The sequence below is a fragment of the Solanum verrucosum genome, unplaced genomic scaffold, assembly GCF_900185275.1.
Source record: "Solanum verrucosum unplaced genomic scaffold, falcon-dt-bn FXZP01000183.1, whole genome shotgun sequence".
Lineage (NCBI taxonomy): Eukaryota > Viridiplantae > Streptophyta > Magnoliopsida > Solanales > Solanaceae > Solanum > Solanum verrucosum.
Window position 1 is genome coordinate 2,642,044 of NW_026020430.1, and position 15,847 is coordinate 2,657,890.

Genomic DNA, 15,847 nt, shown 5'->3' on the forward strand with positions numbered 1-15,847 from the left:
TTTATATAAATATATAATACATTCAATTAAGATCACAAACATCATATACAAATAAACAACTCACATTTCAAATTTGTATTGATTTGTATTGGATTATTTAGTAGCAAACACCTCTCTCTAAATAATTTGTAAGCTAATTTATTTAAATAAATTTACTAGTACAAATATAAATCATTAAATCAAGAAAATACACAAAATAATTAAAATGATTTGAGGAATATTTTTGTCTTTACATAGACTTATCACATGGTATTATATCCTATGTATTACTAATACCTCCAAATGGAAGGTCGTAATGACCTGTTCCCGTCGTTATAGAAAAGCCAATGTGGAAAGAATTGGGGCAAAAAAACTTTTGAGTAGTAACTTGGAATTTCCCAACCTAGTCCAGATTTGGACGAAATCATAGTCGTTAAGGTGTAGGGAAATCTGGTAACAATCGGGTGACTTATTTATGATTTTGATTACATGAGTGGTTAGATATGTCGTTAAGGAATCTGTACGACTTTACATAATTGAATTCGGGTGAGTAGAACTCCCGAAATCGATCTTAGTGTGAACGGTATTTTCTGAGCGTCGTTGGTTAAAGGTGTGTTGTGAAATGGGGGTCTTGGAATTATTAAAATAACTCATTGGTTCCGTGCAAGCCGCTGGGGAGGGATTTCTGCCGCCAGGGCGGGGCTGCTGTAACGGGGTGAGGATCGCTGTGGTATGTCCGACGTGACTTAAGGTCGTAAATAAATCCCAAAAATGTTTTTATTCTACACTTTTTTATTTTTAGAGCTAAGGAACGAACCCCAGGCAATTCTTGACAGTTTCCCACCATTCTTGAGGCTAAAAGTAAGATTTTAACTCCCAAAATCCATTTTTCGATCCGTAGAACGTAATTTAATGGATAATTATCGATGGGGGAGGGTTTTGATCTAGAATCTATGGTGGAAAAAGCCCTAATTTGGGTATTGGGATCTTGGGTTGGCCTAAGATTGATAATGTTGATTATAATCCGAGTAATTAGGCCTCGTTTATTGATCCTTGTGTTAGTTATATGTTTTTAGACCACAAACAAACGGGAAGATTCAAGTGCCTTAAGGGATTCAAGCTTTGATTCGAGGTAGGTGATGGTTGTGATTGCATGTTGGTGTGATATATGTTTGTAATTGCTTATTATAATGTATGTATGTATGTAAATGTTGCATTATTGATCACCATAATCGTAAATAAGGATAATTGAATAATTGTATGCCATAAATCACCTCTTATTGCATGATTATGAGAATATACATTGTGATTGTGATTATGGTTTGTTGAATGGATCGGTTGCCACGTTCCGGCATAAATATGGGATCGGTTGTCACGTTCCGACATAAACATTAGACCGGGTACCACGTTCCGGTATGCTAACAGTTTGGGTGTGGATTCCATGAGAGGACCATTGAATTGTGTTGTGTATCTACTTGTGATGATTACGTTCATATCTAATGATGATTGATATTAGAAGATTGTATGTTGCTCTAAATTGATAACCAATGTGTATTATTGAGAACATGTGATGCTACATTGATCATGAAAAGATGACTAATATTGTATATGTTCGGTATATGCATGTTTTATAATGTTGTGGTTACTTATATATGTTTCACCTTTTGGGATAGCCGTGTGATCCTACCAGTACACAGTGATTGTGTACTGATATTGTGCTTGCTTGTTCTTTGTTGAGTACATGGCATCTTCAGGCGGCTATTGATAGACCTCAGCTAGGTGACTATTGAGCGTGACTGGATTCAAGGGTGAGCCAGTTCTTTCAGGCTATCATGGATCTTTCTTGTTTAAGTCCACTCTTTTCGGACTCAGACTATTGTTAAGGTGTTGTTTAGTTTCAAGGTTGTACCTCTTGTTCTTAGACTTGTCGTTAGTAAAGTTTTGGTACAATGACTTTTAGGTTCTAAGGGTTGTTCTTTCGCATTAGTTTGGTTAGTTGTTTGTTAAAACCTTGGAGTTTATGGTAATTCCATTTTTATAGTCATTTAAACTTGCTTCCGTATTTTTAAATGTCTTAGTGTTCATAAAATTTGTTAGTTGGGCTATAGTTTTGGTTCTCCCACCGGAGGGTTAGTGTGGGTGTCATTCACGACGGTATAGATCGTGACAAAGGTATTAGTAATACATCCTATATATAATACCATATAGGAGGTATAATTAAACCATGGATTAGTTATACATAGGCTCAAATTCCTACTAAACATAGTACTAAATAATATCTTACATAATACATGGACTATTTCTTCTAATGTGGCCTACCAAACGACCTCTTAATGGGTAAACAACGACGACATATCCTCTCACTGTCACATAAAAAAATATTTTTTGGTTCTATTTGGAAAAAAAAATATATGTGATGGTACCAATTCAATCATGGCACAAGTGGTTTTGTCTATGCCTAATTAAATTCTCCTTTCTGTTAAATGAAAATTATTAATTGTGGGTCCTAAGAGTTCACATCAATTTAATTCGAGATAACGAAAGAACATTATGATTTTTCTTGTGACTCTTTCCATTTCTAATATTAAAAAATACTCAAATATTTCACACTATTTGTCCGTTTCAACTACTCAATATTCCAAATCTAGCAAGTTTCATTATTTCAACAACCCTTTGGCCCTACACTTACTAGTACTACATCAACCTATTTTAATCGTTTGAACTGATTAGGAAAACAAGATCAAATTAAGTCAATTAATGTTTGATGTAAATTAAAATATAATGTTCACTTTCTAAAAAAATATATACTAATATTACTATAACTAACGATAATTGATTTAAATATTTAAAAAAGTTAGGATCAAGAAAAATATCATTTAACTGTCCAAATAGTAATTAAGACGAACAAATTAAATGGTTTTTTTTTTTAATTTTAATTCATATGATATATTTTTTCTTTTTTAATCCATTTTGACTACTCATCGTGATATGTTGTTATAGTTAGTGGGTGATTGAGAAACACATAGTATTGGTAGGTCGAATTCCTCTCTCTAAGCGATTGAGTTGAAGCTTTTGGAGATAAAGCATAGCGAGCGAGCGAGAGAGGATTATATTAGAGTCCAAAATAGAGTTACTATTCAAATTCCTACTCAACATGATGTCTTAAAGAGAATCCAAAATTAGTTAGTGACGACAAAGAACAAAACAGCAAATTCACAAAGAAATTGGACGGTGGGGTGGGGAGTGGACTAATACTCCCACGAGCTTCACACCAAGTTTTGGCTATTACTTGTGACCACCAGTTGCTTGTAGAGTTGAGCGTTCTCACTAACTCTATCACCAAATGCTATTATCTTTGTTCGGGGTGGAACCAAAAATTTCATAAAGGGTGTCTAGAAATAGCACAATAAAAGCTCTTTCCAAAAAGTAAATTAGTGAGATTCAAACACGCAAGCACCATCTTCTTCCAAGCATCTGAAACCACTAGGCTACAACAATTTGTTATGTTAAGGATGTTCAAAGTATGTTACAATATTTTTTTTCCGACATACAATTGGACACCCTTACGGCCACCATGTAGCTACACCCTTGTCTTCACTGGTCCACCTCCAAATTTCAGTCCATATCTGCCACATAAAGCCCCCCTTATCTTATCTAAAGTATATTTTTTCACTTTGAATTTTCTATGTAAAGACACATTTTAATTATGATAAAAATATCAACTATATACATATAAAAAAAAAGTGTAACTGCATCATATTTATCGGAATTGAATCTCGTTAATTTCTTGAGCACTCAGTGTGTAATGGTTCGTAAATTACACATAAAAAATAAATAAGGCAAATCTCGTGTGACAAACTAGAACCAAAAGGACAACCTCCTACTATGTGACTAACAAGCTTCAAACTTGAAACGTCTATAATGGAAGTCTCAATTAGCCAAATCATTTGAGCCACCTAAAGGGGTTCTTGATATTTAAACAAGTTTGCAAGTCATTTTGTTTTGTTTATCTTATCCGATCCCTAGCTTATTTATACTAAGGGCTTTAATTTAAAAATAAAATTTGGTATAGGAGAAGGGGAAGGAAAGAGGGAAAGCGCGATAACATGAAAGAAGGTAAGAAATTGAATTCTCACCAGCAAAGTAAAAATTAAAGATTGCCTTGTTGATTGGTTATAATAGTATTTTTTATTTCTAAAAAAAAATGAAAAAGTCATATACAGTGTAATAGTACACATAAATTAAACCCTTTTTTTTAATTGGTTCCACGTCATCAACATCATAAATTAATTTCACAACGATCTAACGACTCGGGTGTAGTCAAATATTTCGCAAGGGCAATGATCACTTGTTTATTATCTTCATGTAAATACTACGGAGTATAATTTGGTGTGAACCAAAATTTGTTTGTTGAGCATTGAACACATAATAAAGTGTCACTATTAAATTTATTTATTTTTTAAATTTTGATAAATAAAGTGAAATGTTAAATACATAAATAAGTTAAATCATTTGAAATGATGGTACCTTCTAATTTTTTTTAATGTTTTAATTATATACATTAAGTTTTATATTGTAAAACTTTAGGCATGTCCAATTTAGGTTGATGAATATAATTAAATAAAATATTATATTTTATATGATTCACTTAAATACTTAATAGGTGCTTGAAAACGTGTAAAAACAATTCAAAAATTTTTAATACAAAATATCTATTAGAAATACTTATCATTTGAGATTTTGAAAGTTTGTGGGGATGTGAATTTATGCCCCAATCAGTTTCTAGTTTTGCTGCATTAACTCATCCATTATTTTTTAGACATTCATATCAAAGAAGCTATTCGTTTCATTATATATATATATATTTTTATTATTATTTTCCTTAAGATTTTTTTTCTAAAATTTCCCTATCTTGTAGACCACTTTTTTTTTGGTTTCATAGGAGAATACAACTATGGTGGGAGCCAAGGGTAGCTAATTATTTAAAAGTTTGGCGAAACCTAGATACCCCACTTGCTACTACAGGACATATATATCACATCTTATTTATATGGTTGAAGAAATTAATACCTAAACTTAGATATCCACTTGCCTCTAAACAAAAATAGAGTTAAATTTTTTAAATTTATGAGTTCTGCATTTTAGAAAACACAATTAGCTAAATATCTATATGTGATAATTTTTTATATAAATATAAAATTTAGACTAAAATTATTGAGTTCTGTCAAACACATGTAATTACGTTGCTTTAAAGGGAAGATAATCATGATTCATACATTGGAGAAAAACGCAAGTGTACAAATGTAGAATAATGTCAAGAAGGCCATGATGTCCACGGCTTACAATAACACTCACGTACATTTTATATATATATATATATATTGATGGGTATTATGTGCAATTATTTGTATTCTTCTATAGTACTTGAATTGAGTACTTTTTAATATCCAGAAAAAAGAAAGAATTTCGAGGAGATTAAGATGCCAAATTAAGAATAAAAAATGGCATGCCAATTCATCATAGTGGAATCAGAATATAGACCCCAATATTATTAATTTCGTTGTAATTTAAATATCTTCTTTTTTGTTTTATTTAAAAATACTCTTTAAAGTTAACACTTTACATATTATATTCAAGATCATATAATTTAAAAGATATTTCGAGCCAATATACACGTCAAAAATTATCTTTATTTTCTAAAACCTCATATTATTAACTCAAACTAAGACAGTTAAATTAAAATGAGAGAAGAGTATTAATTTTAGACTCTATGTATTATAAAAGTTAAACAAGCTCACTTTACTGTAAAAATGATATTTTTCCTTATTTTTTCCTGTTCCCTATGTTTATCACATGCTAAAGTTATAAAAATGACTAAACTAAACATTTAATACTGTATCCATAAGGAGAAAAAAGGGCAAGAAACCTTAAAAGTGAATCAATATTTAACTTTTCTGATTTGCTTAATTAATCACACAAATACTCAACTTTTATATTTTATTGTCTTAAATAGTTGCTGTGAATAAAGGAAGACAGTTGACAGGTTATATTTTCTTTAATTTATTGGAAGTATTAAAATTAGCTAGATCTTTTTTTCCACTTGGAGAAAGATATGATTTGAAATCTTTGAGGACAGAGTGCATGTTAAGGTATTCTTGTTCCAAATTCCAAGGTTTCTGACTATATATATATATATATTTAATTAACACAAAAGGTTATTTAATTACCTAAATATATCCATAATAATAATAAAAATAAGGCTTAATACTAGGTCGATTGTCACATGGCATGCGAATCTAAATAAAACTAGTAATTATTTAATTGACTATATGAAGCAATCAAATCAACAACTCACCACTTTATCCTTAGGAGACATAAATAATCTAATAATACAATCAATTTGGACTAATTGATACACTAAGATCACAAATTACTTCCTTTTTTTTAGGATCTTTTTTACTTATATATATATTAAAAGACTGAGAGTACAATTTGTCTATGTTATCACATATTTTATTTTTTTGTATCAAGCAATCAAGTTTCTTATTTTCTTGGTTATAATTTGACTTATTGAGGGATACTTGTAGTTGTCTTTTAAACAAGCCATAGTAAATATATATATATATATATATATATATATATGTGTGTGTGTGTGTGTGTGTGTGTGTGCATGCAATTTTGGCAGGAACATTTTCACTTGTCTTCAATTTTTGAAAGGATTTCAAAAATGTATTATATATGTGAAATGTGGTTTATATGCGTTGTAAGTTAATTAAGGTAACGTACCGTTTGGAAGATGATGTCAACTTAAATTATGCGAAATGACAAACATCTATAGTATATTATGTAATATAGCTTTCGTTTCAATTATTTTCAATCCATGGCTATAGTTTCGCTAAATTTCACTATTCAATTTTTAAATTGTATAAATCCAGAATTTGTATAATTCGGTTTTTGATTGTATTAATCTAGAATTTGAATATGCTTACCATAGCTATTTGTTTATTATTTATAAAAAAAATCATAATAAATTATCATGTTTATATATTGGCAAGCGAAATATACAAACGGAGTTCGAAAAAACTTCTAAATGTATAAATACATAATTTGTATACACTTATCATGTTTGTATATTCGCAAGCGAAATATACAAACGGGCAAGTGAAATATACAAACCGTAGCCTCTATAGCAAACAAAACTATAACTATGAAGCACAACTACCTAAACTATAGCCATAGTTACTTATTATGTCTATTATTTTTGTTATTTCTGAAATTTTCTCGTTAAATAACATTTTAGAAATTAAGCCCAAAGAAAATAAAATGTAAATCTGAATATCAGCCCATTATATAGGCCCAACTACATGGGTTACAGACCCTGCCCACCATTGATACAATTCAGTAGATCCATGAATTTTGTGAAATGAATCAGAGAAAGAGAATATTATCGATAAGTTTATTAATATTTACGTTGTATTTATGTCTAATTTACATTGGGAGGTCAAACTTAATTATGTTATTTTTTTCAGGAAGATATATTTAAGAACCTACTATGGTGGGTCCAAACTAACTTATAGGTTTAACTGTGTTTTTTTTTTGGTTAAAAAGTAGTAGGTCATCGATTTATTCAATTAAGACGTGTTTTTCTTGGTTTATCCATGTTACAACTTTCGTATCAATTCGTTCGATCCGCAATGGATTGATCTTCTGACTGTCTTAATGATACATGAGTCCATTATTAGTGAAGGAAAAAAAAGAGTTCATGATTGGTATGAAAATGATGAAAAAAAAAGAATTCTGGATCTTCTAAATATAAAGTCATCATGAAATAGTCTAAAGACCATTTGTTCGATTTCACTGATTTCTTATCAACTTAGATAATGCTGGACCAGATAGTACGAATACTATATAGTTTATAATTATTGTGTAAAAGTTGCAATTCAAACTTTTGACTAATGGCTAAGATATCCAAATACTTCATATTGCTTTGACCAATAATGGCTTGGATGATTATCATGGAAAAGGTAAGATATTTAGAGGTGAAATTAGAATTTGAAGTCTATCGATTTAAGATTATAGTTTTTCTTTTTGATTGTTGAATTTTAAACAATGTGTTGGACATGCTACTATCATTTGACATGATTGATAACTTATGGAATATTACAATGTGGAAATATAAATTAATGTCACATGAAAAATTAATATTCATTAGGCAGAGATATAATTTTTAAAAAAACAGCTCAAAATAGGGGCAAAAAGTACAAATGACCCATGTATGTGTACTTTGGAACCATCTATGTTGAAATGGATTTGATATTTTTGTGTGACACATTAGTGCTGACCTATATGACATTTGGTAAGCTACTAAGTGATGTGGTCAATTTAATTGTGTTGATTAGCCTTTTCCACAAACATTGTCCTCTTAAGTTACTTCCACTACCAAATGTTCCTCCTTGATCAAATCGATTTCATAATCGTACAGAAATATTTCTCTTTCGAAATCAGTCCTATCTACTATCGTAAATGTAGTAGTCAATCAGTGGGACACATATAATAATTTGGTTATATGTATACTTTTCTGAATTTGTATATGTATAAATAGATCAATTCAAATATAAATCTATATTATTTCACAAACTCAATCAATCCCTAACCCAAATAGAACTGAAATCGTCAGAATTCTAATTAAACCAAATTTATTTAAGTTAAATACAAATTAGTGTTATTGATTTATTTTTCTTGAATAAGTAATTCATATATTTATATAGTAATCACACCAAAGAGAGCACGATATAGATGGATGTATTAAAGTAAAAATATTTATGTTAAACTTAACTTTTAATTTCCATATTTCAGCAGCCATCGAAAGCAAAGATAGCAGGTCGTTATATTCTACCAAATAGATGCCAGAAAGGCAGATATAAATGCAATTAATCTTCAAAGTCTTCTACCTCATTGACTATACAAAATAAATATATATAGCTCATGATCCACATCTAGAATCACATCACTCTCTTTTGATTTTCAGCTGGCAAGGCAAAACTAATAGTACTAAGTTCAAACCAGGAGGTCAAAGCTCACTAGAAATCAATTTTCTCATAGACTTTCTTTCAACTACCAAAATGGGCCACACATATATTCATTTAGTAGGTACAACTCTAAATTAGGATTTACTAAGGTGATTCATATAAAATATAAATATAAGAGATTTCAACATATAGTATATATAATATACATATAAAAATATAGTTACATATATTACTTAGGTTTTTAACAATAAAGGTTGGATAAACCTTCTTGCCGTATCCTAGCTCTGCTCGTGGATGCAAGAAGATTTGAACTCTTAAGAGATCTGTTTGGTAGCTGGTTAGAGTTATGCAGGTATTAGTAATATAAGGATTATCTATATATGATTGAATCTAGTATTATTTTTATGGTACTAATAATGAAGGGATTAGTTATTCATGTATTAGTTATTTCACCTTCCATCCTGCTTAAAATAATACATAGGTTCCCTCATAACTTATATACATGTATTAGTTTTGTGGATTTCTAAATTGTCAATTATTTATACATAAATAACTTATTTTCTATCTACCTATGTATAAATTATATAGAAAATATTACATGAATAACTTAGATTTTATCCAACTACGAGACGACGCCTAGATCAGCCGGTTGAACCAAACATAACGAGAATAAAATCCTATATGCATTTTCTGAGAAATTACATATAATTTTTCTTATGGGCCCATTCGACGATCATGTAATTGCCTTCCCTTTAAGCTTATGGTCCCTAAAAGGGTTATATTATCTCATTGACAAAGGAGTTCAACTAAATACATTTATTATTGTACTTATTAAATTAAAGTGTCGGTCCTTCACCTTTTTGGTTCTATATAAACTCACTTTCTTTTTTTGTTAGCTTTCATATTCTCATTTATTTATGAAAAAAAAATTCTTTTCCTTCTATATATTCTCTATTTAGTTGAAGATCACATTTAATTTCAATTAATGGCGATTCCTCCTCTAATTAATCCAAAGGGACATATAACAAGCTTTCCTCCAAGAAGGGGCCAAATTAAGGCTCAAATATTTGAGAGTTTGGGAAAGACTATATGGTCAATGTCAACAAAAATAGGGGAAATTCTGGTTAAAATCAAGAACAGAAGAAGTAGAAATGCCAAAAAAAACTCTGGCTCCACATGTCCAACAAATTCAAACACTTCTGTTTGCTAATTAATGTTAGATTATATATGACAAGATGGTATATTTAATATCATCAAAGGTACGGAGAATGTCTGTGTATATTATATCCTCTCCAAATTCCACTTGTGGATTATACTGAATACGTTATTATTGTTATACTTAATAGAATGTTATACTTAATAGAATGCCTTGAAGTGAAGAAATTTTTTTTGTTTATTCATAGATAGTGCTCAAGAAATAAGTTAAGGTATGTATGTTGGTAAACGTGTGATGATAATTGATAGGTTATAATTAACCGTTTCAAGAGACTTTATGTTAGCCGTATTTATTTTGGAGTGGTTTAAATGAAACTATATGGATAGTGATGGGTCATGCAATAGACTTCAACTTGCTTAATCAATATTATTGTTGCTAGTACAAATCACAACCTATGCGCTTCTCTCAATATATATATATTTATTTATTTTATTTTATTTTATTTTTTTTGTTCATAGCAAATTTTGTGCACATATATAATGTAATTTTTAATTTAAAAAAATTCAGATGAACTTCTCATAGCACTTTTTTGGGCCTGATGCATACATCAACCAAGACTCTAGATGATCGATATATGTTGCTGCGCCTATAATTTGACTTGGACTAACGCACCAATTAGTCTACCAAATACTTTACCTTAAATCTTTAAAGAAAGATTACAGATCATCATGAATAATTTGACATCGTGACTTACTCTATTCATATTAAAATAAGTGTTTTTTTAGCAAAAAAAAAAAAAAATCTCAAAATTATAAGTGTCATGATCTTTTTAATAGTATTGATTTTAAAAAAAAACATCTAATAAATAAAGTTAACTTAATAACTTATACATTATATTTATTGTATTTTATGGGGCATGAATTGAGCTAAATGATGCTCCCTCTGTTCCCTTTTATATGTCACATTTTTACTTTGCACTTTCATTAAGAAATGATGTAACTTTACCCTTCTATCCTTATTTAATTTTTTTGGAACTCAAGTTTTCAATCAATGAATATGAATTAATTTAACCAATGAATATGAATCATTTACTTACCTTTTCTAAGTTGGTCAAATGTATATTTTCAAGGCTAATAGCTCACAAGGGTAAAAAAGGAATAATATGATAATTTATGCATTGATTTTATAAAATGACAAATATTATGGACCAACTATTTATAGAAAGAAATGACATATAAAAAGGAATGGAGGGAGTACTTATTTTAGGACGGAGAGTGTATATTGTTAAGTGTATATATATTATGATAAGATAGAATCTGATTTAAGTTCTTTAATGAATATGGAATTATTAATAAGCTTTGAGAGTTACTATGTCCACTTCAGCACTCAATAATAAGAAGTTTACTCAATAATTATTAGTACTACTTCCTTTGTCTCTAATTACTTGTCCACTTTTGAATTGACACACCTATTAAGAAATCAATAATTGACATAGTGAGTTTACCATTTTACCCCTATTAATTATAAAGTGAATGAATTAAAAACTTAATATTTTCAAGAAGTAATTAATTGAGGGTATAATAGGTAAAAAAAATTGCCCTTTCTTGATTTGTCAAAATGAACAAGTAATTAGGAATAACTAAAAAAGAAAATGTGGACAAGTAATTAAGGACAAATGGAGTAATAGTTAACTTCTTTATTGAACTTTTTATCACATGAAAGAGAAAACGTATACAACTTAGTAAATAATCGCAAGCTTTCCAATCAAATGATACTATGGATCTACCCTGTTTGTATATTGGTTGACAAAAAAGAAAAAAATTTGAAAATCATATGCATTTGTATTCAATTAACCAACTTCTCAACAAATATAAATTTCTTTTTTCTGTTGATCATCTATCCTATATTTTCCATGGTTTGTGTCTAATATTTTATTGCAAAGTTGTCATGAATGTGACTGGATTTGGACAGATTCAAGTCTTTTACCTAATGAATATAATTAACAAATCAATCCTTTCAAAGTTGTATCTTTAAATATCTCATATAAAGTTAAAATCTCTTTGAATTTCCAAGATTCTAGTTTAAAGTTGGTATTGGTACTTTTGGGAAATTAACTGATCGAGACTTTGTTATTTGAATCAATTAATTACTCGGTGCAAGAATGACCTTCAATTTCCACAATTTAGTCAACTCCCACTTTAATATTATACTCTATCAAGTTACAATAGTACACCAAGAAGAATGATGATACTCGACCATCTTTACTTTTGTACTGTATTCGACTTGACACACTTAATGAGTAATAAATAAAATGATATTCTTTATCATATTATTTTTTGAATATATTAATTTAATATTTTTAAAAATAATTATCATTAATAATAGGGTAAATTAGAAATAAAAGTGATAAATCATTTCTTGATTTTTTAAATCAGACAAAGAAAAATATACATTTATTTTAATATAGTGAACAAGTAAAAATGAATAAAAAAAAGTATCAATTTTCCTTTCCCTTCAACTATATCCCTTAAATAGAAAAGAATTGTTATGAAAGACATGAGTTAAGCGGAATTTCTCCGTTATGATCTTCTTTTTTTAATTATGGGGCTGTTAATTGTATTAGCTACATAATTTTGTGCTAGATATATAAACATCTGATGCATTAACAGTTCATTAATTTAAAAATTAACCTCTTTTGTAGTAAGAGCATTAATTGAAATCAGCTTAATTAAGCCTGGTGACATTTCTATATCAATGTATAATGAATAACGATACTATCGATCAACTGATGGCTGTATATATTAATCTTAGCTTGATGCATATTTATCATCTACTCTATATATACAAGTACATCTTTTAAGGGTTCATACAAACGTTGAACTTGATTTTGACTTTAATGGAGGCTTATATATAGACTCATAAAGACAACTTAGCTATAATCATGCCTTTATGGAAGTAATTTCCTTAATTAACTTGGTTTAATGTAATGTTTCAACATCTTATAAATAGGGGGAAAAAAAGACGTGTACTAATTAATGACTTGCGACTTGCAACTTGCAACTTGCAATAAGACGTCAATTTCCCACCTTTGCTTTTTTTTTTCTTGTAATTTCTTGTTACTTCTTCCTTTCCAACAAGAGTTTGGAAAATTTGAAGGACCAATAATATTAATGTTGTTGATGGAAAATTCTATAAAATGTTTAGATTTATATTTATGTTTAGAAAGAATAAGAAGACATAGAAAAGAGAGTAGTAAATTAATTTTGTCACCCAAAACTTCCATGCACTTACATGTAGGGTGATTCACCCCTGACCCCACTATAACATTTAGCGCGTGGGACCTAAGTAACAGTTGACTTACCATGTAGACAGGCTACGTGAATTTGTGATTTTGTAGTTCCAACTCTCTATCAAAGTCACGATCGATATCCCTAGAACAATCAAAACAGGTCAGCCCAGTCCTACCCCGTTCAAGCTTCGCGGGTCAAAGAATTTGATGGGTTGGGACGGGCCGGCCCTTCATTTCAAAAGGTTGTACAATGGTCAACCCGGCCCAACCCCAGAACGGCCCTTTTTTTTTTTTTTTATATATGTCTAATCAATGTCACAAACAGTAACATTGTTCGAAGACACGAGTTGTGAGCTGAAGAAGTCTTCAAAGAGATTGAATTCATGGCATTTGTGAGACTTGTAAACGCCTTTTGTGGATGTCACTCAAGCTCAAGAGCTCTGCTGTTGAAAAATTATTGTTATCGGGAGGCCACCGGAGTTTGAGGTTGCCAACGCTAATGGTGTTCCGACCATCGGTTCCTCTGTTACTGTCTATTTAGTGTTGATTTAGTTTTGTTTCTTATTTAGTGTGTAGAATTGGATGTGGGTTTCTTTTGGGCCCAGGTCTTTTGCTTTTTGTCCAATTTTATATTCTTAATAAAAGAGCAATGCCCGATTTAACTTTTTTTTTAAAAAAAAACAGTAACATTGTTTTAATAATTCTAAATAAAATCTAGCAATAAATATTTAAAGAAAAAATAATAATCTCTTAAGTAAATAATATCTGAAAAACAAACTAGTTAACTAAAGAACACTTCTGACTAAAACTTTAGTTAGCAATACATAATTACTTTAAGTATTTTGTTAAATGAAATCAAGAAACTAATTAATTGCTCAAGCCTTAAAATAGTGTCTACTATCCAAGTCTTATATTCAAAACTAAATAATAAAGAAATTCACGAGGTAAGCTCATTAGAAAAACTCCACAAACACTTATTTAGGTTTTCTAGTTTTTTATTCTTATTTTTTTAATATTTATTTTAATTAAAATTAAATAATTTGGTCCATGGGCCGACCCCGGCCCGACCCCGATCAAGCCTCAAGGGCTAAGGGCCTAAAAGGGTTGGGCTTATAAGCCCCAATTTTAAACGGGCTTGTAAATACTTCTCAACCCTATCCCAATAACGGGTTGGGTCGGGCGGCCCCATGGGCTAAGCCCTTTTTGACGGCTCTAGATATCCCCATTAGCATCAAGATTGTCACTATCATTAATATCGATCTCATTAAGAAAAAATATTCTCCATAAAATTATATTTTATATGTATATATATTTTAAAATTAATATGATATAATCTATTGATATATATATATATATATATATATATACTAGATATTAGGTTCCCGTGCCAGCGCAGGCCCAATATATATTACTTCCTCCGTCTCATTTTATGTGAGGTAGTTTGATTCGCCACGGAGTTTAAGAAATAAATGAAAACTTTTAAAACTTGTGGTCCAAAATGAATTATACAAAAAAATTTCACTGTAAATTATTTCATTAAGGGTAAAATAAATATTTCATAGTGAAATTGTTACTTACTATAGAAATGTGACATTCTTTTGGGACTGACTAAAAAGAAAAATAAGTCACATAAATTGGGAGTAGTTCTTTGTTTCAATTTATGTGAGACCGATGAAATTTGGAGAGTTATATAATTTTTTGTATGTGATTTTGTTAAATATATTTTGAAGTTGTTAATTTGTTGTGATTTATAACACTTCTTATATCATTTTCAAATAATATATATTATTCTTTCTGTTCCATTTTATGCTATGTAGGTACTTGTTTTATTAGGAAAATATAATTAGACTGGTTTTAGAGTCGTCACTTAATTTTTAAAGAAAAAATCAAGAAAACTATTTTTTCAACAGATTAAAACAGGGAATCAATTAAAAATATATAGGGGGTTCGGGGGTTCATATTAGTGTTCTAGGAAGGGTTTGAAAGCACCTAGAACACCCGCTAATGCGGTTATCCGACGATTAATTATTTGGCTTAAATTGCGAAATTGAACTATTTTATAGTTAGGACCATTTCAAGGGAGAAAAAGCAAAATGTTGAGATATCATCTAATTGAAATATTTTGTAAACTTATTCTTTAAGTTTTGTTAAGAGATGACCGGCTTAGTTAAATTGTTAAATCAAAATGAACGTTTCTCGGGGATTTGATTTGTTGACCTTAAGATTAATGACAAATATTAGCAAGTAAGGGAGCATAATAAAACAAAGAGGGAGAGGGATTTGGGCCCAGGTTTGGTTTTTTTGTTCGCCTGGACCAATACTTGGACCCATTTTCGTTTTGGACCTTTGGCCCATTTGAGTCACCTGCACCTGTCCTAGTCTAACACAAAACAG